Genomic DNA, 8,287 nt, shown 5'->3' on the forward strand with positions numbered 1-8,287 from the left:
TCGAGCGGATTCTTGTTTCCCTCGCGGGATGAGAGCAATCTCTCGGTGTGCCGCTTGTGGATCTGGAGCCAGTGGGGCGCTCGCCGAGCGGCTCCAACCGCTCCGTGGAAAAGTGGCGGAGCGCGTCGAGCGGTCCGGAGTAGTTCTCCGCGCAGCCTTTTTCGGAGGAGTACGATCTGTAGTCGTCTCTCCTAACGTTTCAGTTTCGTTATCGACATTCCCGCGGGGGAGTGAAGGCGTTTCGCGGCTTTTTTGTTTCGATTGCTGGGTGGGCTCTCTTGGTGTGCTTGTTTTCGTTCCCCTCGTCATGACGGACTCGCCCAAGCATACTGCAACGATGACATCGTTGCAGTTGATTTCAGGAGGTATAATAAAACGCAGTGACAGCGACGAAGATACCAGCTTAGCTCCAGCTCGAGTGACGACGAGGCAGCCGTTCTCGGCGAAGGGTTTGCCGAGTCGTTTGGCTGGCCAGCGAAGAGGCCCAAGATACCGCGTGACGTCGAAGGCGTTGTGCGTGCCGATTCGGATGAAGAGCTAGGTATATGTCGTTTGTTCGTTTTGTGGTCTCTGTAATGTATTTGGAATAATTAGAAGACAACACGCCAAACACTCCGCAGATGGAAGTCGCCTTCGGAGATGACGATTGCTTTACGGCATACGTGTTTGGATCCTACGGCTCGTACAAGTACTTCTAGTTGTCTTCATCGGGCTTATATAACTGTAAGGAAAACTAAATTGTGTCTTAACGTCGGGGTCACCGTTAATCAAGTAGTAAACAATCCATTTTTTGTCAAAGCATAAAATTCCGATCAGAACTTCATGCTTTCAGCAAGATAGCAATGGGAACCGCAACTGTTCAAAAGCGAGAGCAGACGCTCTGGAAGCAATGGCGCTGGGAGCGTTAGGCTCGATTTGCTTCGCAGCGCCTGCCACTGGGATGGACCACGTGACCGATCGCTCACGGAGGTCGACCGCTCGACCACCGCTTGCGCGGAGCGCTCGGCATTTTCCAGGGGAAGGGGTTATTAGGCGAAGCTGGCTGCGATGACGACGATCCAGGGGGTCGGAAGGGCGGAGCGATAACTTTACCGGCGCTCTTTCGCGCTTAGTTTCGGTTTGACGCCGTGTACCAAAGTGACATTCCTTAACCTCGTAGCACCTACTACACATTTTTTAATAAAACTTTGATGGCAGGGCTAGAACATATTGAGGTCGAGCTTCAATTCTCTAATTACATTATGCTCCATCAAGTGAAAAATCAAAAAGTTAGTTGCAACATTTTTGTTAATTAGCAAACTAATTACCTAATTTTACCTTTTTTTCTAGAGGCCGCCATGGCCATTAACACTTCTTCAGGGCTTAAATTACTTTATATCACGTTCCATATTTCTGAAAACTTGGTGCAGCTAAAAAAAGCACCCTGTATATGCATGCATACAGCATTTCACTCTAAACACCAACTATTAGACTTTTTTTTAAATCAGTTCGACGTATCTGTTTGTATCAGTAAATAGACTAACAGGAACCAGTTCGACGTATCGCAATATTGCCGATGTAGTTTCAGTGTTTATAACGTAGCAGCAATGTGTTCCAAGATGTGGGCAACTTTTTGGCGTAGGAACCGCATGGCCATGTTGATGAAAACTTGTGGTCTTTGTCACGAGTTGAATTGACGGGAAGAACAGGTAACAGTCGGTTTTCCGAGTGCATTGCAGCGCAATGTATACTCGGGCACTTCTGAGAGCGGAGTTGTGTGTAGCAATGCCAGCTGCTCTGTTCCGGGACATTAATTTGAATGCCAAGGAGCGTCGCGTAGGCGGTGACCCTGGCTACACTCGACAACTACCGAGACAGATGACACTGCCTTCACGCTTGGCACGTGTTCGGAAGCATTCCACGGATGCTTCCGAGTCTAGGTGCGTGCGAGGGCAATTATCGCGATCCGGAACGTACCCCGGCGACCCAGTGTCGTGCCAGACTATTTCCAACTTGCTCACTCAAAACTTGGAAACGGAAACACCAAAATAGATTGCAAGGAAGGCGCGTGCTCGAGCGTGTGAGCCCGTCTGTATGTGTGTGAGGAGGGGCTGAAGGAGAGAAAAGTAAACAGGGAGATATATACCGAACGATTCTTAATATAGAATACAGGAATATATCCGGCGCAGTGTCTAACACGACAAGAATCAATAGGAACCCTTCAACGTCTGGAAACATTGGAAATTATCTATCTCAGATATTCCTCTGAGAAGTTTGTTCGCCATCACTGTCTTTCTTTAATTAACTTAACTAATAAAAAGGGCGAGCGGTATCGTGTCCCAATGAGCACGTGAGCGACACACTCATTTGTTCATACGCAGATTTAGCCGAATCATCTTATCAACATCCAGGTTCACTGGATGCCCTAAGTGGATTGCCGCGAAATGCTTACAACTTAGCCTGCCTGTAAGATGAAAACACACTGCGTGAGAATGGGGAAGTGTTATACCAAGTGCAGGCTCCTGTGTTAGACTGTAATGTTGTTCAGGGAAAACAACAACAATTTTCAATATCTAAATGGCATCGATTAGGTCTTTGCTGCTACAGCGCGTCTTTATTGAACGTTGTCGTTCCCACTCAGACTTAACTTAAGAAGAGAGGAAAAAAAACGACTTTTGCGTTCTGAAGATTATCATACCACATGCTGTCAAGAGCCAAAAAATGGTAAATAGGCAAAGTTCTAATTTTTGTTTCTGCTGCTCTTTAGTCATTTGTGCAATATCATGGAGCGAATGCTTGTGTTCATACGGACGATGGAGGCGTTGTTCTTATTGCCATCCGGTAGGTAACCCCTCGCAAGCGCATCAGCAAACTTTTGGGGTTCGTAGTATCACTCCTCCGGTTTTAGCGCACCCACTCTTGTTAAGACTTAACCGTTCAATGCAAGGACAACACATATCTGAACCCGCAAACAATCCATCGTTCGCAGACAATTAATCTGGCGCATACTGCTGGCTGATACAAAAAAAAAAAAATTGTGAGGTGTAACGTTAGTATTGCGCCAGCGCCATTCCGTCATTCGCTGCGAATGTTTCTTGCACACGGTATTACAGGAAATGATCAAGCACCTGGGAATTATGCTGTCAAATCAAACTCAGAGTAGGAAGACGAAAAAAACACATAGAAAGAAAGTTAGAGAGAGAGGGAGAGAAAGAGAGAACTTTCGGTAGATTAACATTTGTTTACCCCTGATTTGAGACAGGTTGGGCTCAATAAGTGTAAGATTGACGCTGATGGCTATGCGTATGAGAAATACAAAGACAAAAAGAACCTGTCTTATACAAGAATGAGTTCCATTTTGTGGCTGCCTATGAATGATCGGGAAGCAATTCGAAAATGACGAGCGATAAATAAAAGCAGTGGAATGAAGTCGAAGGTCAACGCGGTTAATGTTGTGATGAGATTATAGCTGGAATATCCTTATTCTCAAAAATGGTTGTACTGATATGTAAAGAAGCAGCCACTAACACTCAACAGGCTAAGAAGGTAATAATTAAATAATTCAACAATTTATTAAGGTATTACTTGGTTCCCCTTAACCCGCAGGAGTATCGCAAAGGTGTAATATGTGACCGGAAATAAAATTCAAACAAAGTAATCGCGTTAGCACACTTGGCCAACGATCGCCCCTCTCCACCCAGAAAACACATGAATACCACAAAAAAGAAAAAAAAAAAAAAAAAAACCTCCGAGCACTCAAAAGCGTAATAGTATGTAAAAATTGTTTTTAAATTTTATTTATTTATACTGTTAGCCCGTAGGGGTTGATACAGGAGTGCAACAGTATACAAAATAGAACACTAACTAGTACATATGAAGGCACATTTTTGAAGATTACAACTCACGAAAGACCAGAGTACACTTTTTGGTAAATCATACTGAATAAAAAACAACAACATTTTTACGTATAATATCTTGTCAGTGCTAAAACTTACAAGAGCGTACGCTGCTGAACGCGCAAAAGCAACATCGAACAAAGGAAAATCAAAACAAAGACAAGAACACATGAGCAGATAATAAGCGGAGTCACGAAAGTCCCAATCCGTTTAAGTGTCAGAAACATATAATCGAAATTATCCAGTGCCAGAGGGAGAAGGTTCGCTAATGCTGCTTACACAATTTGGAAATGCATGTTTCAAAAGAAGCTAGGGTATCACTTAATACTATTTCTTCGGGGAGGTTATTCCACTCTGATATAGTTATGGGAAAGAAAGAATACTTATGAATATCATTATTTGGTTTCTCTAAATTTATTTGACATGAATGAGTACTTCTTAGATGCCTAGATACACGGGGCGTTATATAGTTACTTGTATTAAGGTTAAATATTTGATTTCTCGACAGGAATAGGAATTTTAAACGAGCTATTTTCCGGCGATCAGAAAGGAGGGGAAGACTTAGCTGTTTAAGCAGTTCATTTACTGATTCGGTTCTTCGATACTTCGACAGTACAAACCTAGCAGACACTCTTCGCACCCTTTCTAATTTGCTTATTTGGTAACTTCTAAAAGGATCCCAGATAACAGAAGCGTATTCTAAAGTTGGCCGTATTAATGTGTTGAAAGCAGTTAATTTTGTTTCAGGTGGAGCGTACTTACGGTTGCGCTTAAGGAACCAGAGCTTTTTTTTGGCTACGGAGCAGATGTTGTCAATGTGTGCGTTCCAGCTTTGATCGGACGATATTGTAACGCCCAGATATTTAAATTGAGAAACTTTAGTGAGAGGCCGGTTATCACATTCGTACACAAATGAAAGAACGTTTTTCTTTTTGTTAGTTATCACAGAAAAGACTGTCTTGTCACGATTAGTTTTTATTCTCCATTGCTTAGACCATTCTTTTACTTGCTGTAACGAGTTATTTAACTGTACCTGATCATGTTGACGAGAAACATTTGTATACAACAAGCACTCATTTGCGAACAAGCGAACAATTAGGCCCTATCTTTTCCGTAATGTCGTTTATATAACACAAAAATAATAGGGGCCCCAATACAGACCCCTGGGGAACGCCGGAGGGTACACTTACAGTAGCTGAATTCTTTTGGTTTACTTGCACAAACTGTATTCGATTTGTGAGGTAGGCTTTAATCCACAAAACAATGTTTTCATTTACCCCCGGGTTTTGTAATTTATGAATAAGTTCAAAATGAGGTACCCGATCAAAGGCTTTCGGTAGATCTAAACATATCGCATCAATTTGCCCTCTATTATTAACAGCTTTGGCAAAGTCGTGTACAGTTTCAGCAAGCTGTGTTACAGTCGACAGCGACTTTCGAAACCCATGTTGGTTAGAAAAAAATATGTTTGAATCTTCAAGAAACCTATACAGCTCTTTAGACACAATGTGCTCAAGTATCTTACAACAAGCACACGTCAGCGATATTGGCCTATAAGTTTTAACTGAATGCTTATCTGCCGATTTGTGCACTGGTACGACTCTCGCTGTCAGCCAGTCCTAGGGTACTAGATGGCGCTCTAAACGTTTACTGAAAATAACGAATAGGTATTTGGACACCCACTCCGCGTAACGCTTTAAGAATGCGTTGGGAATTTCGTCTGGTCCCGGGGATTTTTTTGTGTCGATCTCAAGTAGTAAAGCAAAAATACCCTGCTCAGAGATGATCAGATCTGGCATAGCCGACAGCCGCGCGCCTCTTATCTCTTCAACGCTTTTTTATGTGTGTTGTCACTATCTACAAAAACAGATTGAAAAAAAGTATTAAACACGTTTGCCATTCGGGCGGGATCAGTAATGATACGGCCATTATCGGTGGCATATTCCACACCCGCCCGTGACGGCGCGAGATGACGCCAACATTTTTGTGGTGATGTCTTCATAAATTCAAGCATGGATTCTGAAAAATACTTTTCCTTCGCGTCGTTTAGTTTACATTTCAGGGTACGCGATAGTTTTTGAATAAGTGTGGTATTACGAGTTTTTTTCTTGCGGCTGCGGGCTATCTTACGTTTGAATTGAATTATTTCTCGGGTCACCCACGGGTTTAGTCTTGCCACGCGCTTAACACTCTTCGGAACAAATCTATCCAGACAGTAGAAAACTGCACTTTTAAATTGATTCCATAGTTCATTTAAGTCTTCCACACCCTCCAGAGAAGAAATTTGTAATTCTAAATGGTCGAGAATACTTACGTCATCGGCTTTGTTAAAGTTATACACTTCCGTGGTTAAGCACTTTGCGGTTCTGCACGTTGTTGCGACTTCGCAGGATAGCAACACTATCTTGTGATCTGATAGTCCGTCTTCAAGACTTACTTCATAATTTGTCAATTGTTCAGAGACAAAAATTAAGTCAAGTATAGAACTAGATGACCCAGTTATTCTAGTAGGTTCTTGAACCACCTGCACGTGATCGTTACAAAAAGCGATGTCCAATAAAAGTTCGCCATTGTTGGTTTCAGTTGGTCCTGGTTCTAAGTCATCCCATTTAACTCCGGGTAGGTTAAAATCACCAGCAATTATCACCTCGGAGTGATCGGTCACATTTTGTTGTAGGTAATCATGAATAGCCTCCAGAAACGCAGTTGCGGAACCAGGAGCTCTATATACTCCACTAATCACATAGGTATGTCCACGAAACGTCATTTTTCACCACAAGCTTTCAGTATCAGCGCAGTCGGCCATCAAGATGCAGGCTATGTTATTCTTATAGATAATAGAAACTCCACCTCCACGGGGATCCTCTGTCTTTCCTGATTATTTTGTAGGATGGCGGAAGAAGCTCGGAATCACTTATCTGGTCGTGCAGCCAAGTTTCAGTAACAACAATATGTGGGTTATGTACTAAAAGTAGGTGCTCCGGTTCATCCACTTTATAAACAAGGCTTCTCGCGTTCAAATTAATAAGCCCGAGGCATTCTTCCTTCTCAATTTTTGATCGTCATTTATTTCCCGACCGTGAACCCCGTAAATCCGTGACTTTTTCGCGACAGCCAACACCATCATTCCAAATAAACGTCTCGTCACCGATCTGCATCTTATCGTGTACAAGCTTCACGCGTAGTCTTCGGGACCTTTCTTCACTTGCACTTTGCCAAAGATTCCGTCTCTTGTATAAAGTAGCATGCGAATAATCATTGGACACCGATATCTTTGACCCTTTAAGCTTCTTGCAATTCTGGAGTACTTGAACTTTTTCATTGTAATCACACAGTTTCATGATGACAGGCCGACATTTACCTTAATTTTTTTCCCCTAGTCTATGAATTCGCACGACCGTGTTCACAGTCACGCCTAGCTGTTGTTCAAAAACGTTCACTAATTACCTTAGTTTTCTAGTCCTCATCTGTTTCGCTGCGAGCTTCGGTAATACCAAATACTATTAGGTTGTTTCTTCTAGCTCTATCTTCAAGATCTGTTATTTTAGTCTGTTGGATGTGAACTAGTTCTTCTAACTTTTGAACCGTTCCCCGTAGCTGAACAATATCTCGATTGCTCTTCTGAAGGGCGTCTAGAGCCGTTTCAAGGCGGCCATTTCGTCCTGTCTTTTTTGGGACGAAACCTGGTGTTCCTTCACTTCTTTAATTTTACTACTCATTTGCTTTAGATTTTTAAGAACTTGTTTAATCAATTTTTCTAGTGTTGTATCCGGGCCCGGATTTAACTTGACGTCCCCAGAAAGAAGCCAGAATAAATTGTCCCAACACTGCAAGGCACAGGCAAAAACACTCGTGTGCACGGCAGAACAATAATACATCGGTTGTCAGATTTGAAACACATGCAATCGCCTTCACTAACCTTTTGTATCACGAAAAGAAGGGGCATGTTAGATAACTTGTCACTCGGAAGGTTGCCGTGCCCTCTGACGAAAGCTGCTTCGGGCCGTGCTCTTGTACCCCTCTGGCCTTGAGTCATGATTGCTGCTTGATGTCCGTGCAATACGCCGATGCTGACGTGCGGTAGCAACGTTTGCGCTTGGCTTGACCTTGGAATTCTTGGAATGATGGTTGCCGCCCCCAAAGCAGGAACGGGACATGCGGTGCACAGCAGCAGCATCTGTTGTATCACGAAAAGAAGGGGCATGTTAGATAACTTGTCGCTCGGACGGTTGCCGTGCCCGCTCCCGATTGGCCAAATAATACTATCTGGCCAATTTGGCCAGATAGTATTATTTATTCTGAAAAATGTGACATTTGCTTTGGCAAATTTATCCGAGTCCGTTACTTCCGCGTAAAGCTTTAGACCTCGTTATTAGGACATAAAAAGGAAACATTGTCAAGCCTATAGTTAC

The 8,287-nt window shown here is 43.0% G+C and overlaps 1 pseudogene; it reads right to left on the reverse strand.

Moving 5' to 3' along the window:
* Positions 1-7,507: 7,507 nt before the first annotated feature.
* Positions 7,508-8,079, reverse strand: LOC121837523 (annotated as a pseudogene).
* Between the last annotated feature and the right edge of the window lie 208 nt (positions 8,080-8,287).

This window comes from Ixodes scapularis, unplaced genomic scaffold, assembly GCF_016920785.2.
Source record: "Ixodes scapularis isolate PalLabHiFi unplaced genomic scaffold, ASM1692078v2 PGA_scaffold45__5_contigs__length_3442486, whole genome shotgun sequence".
Lineage (NCBI taxonomy): Eukaryota > Metazoa > Arthropoda > Arachnida > Ixodida > Ixodidae > Ixodes > Ixodes scapularis.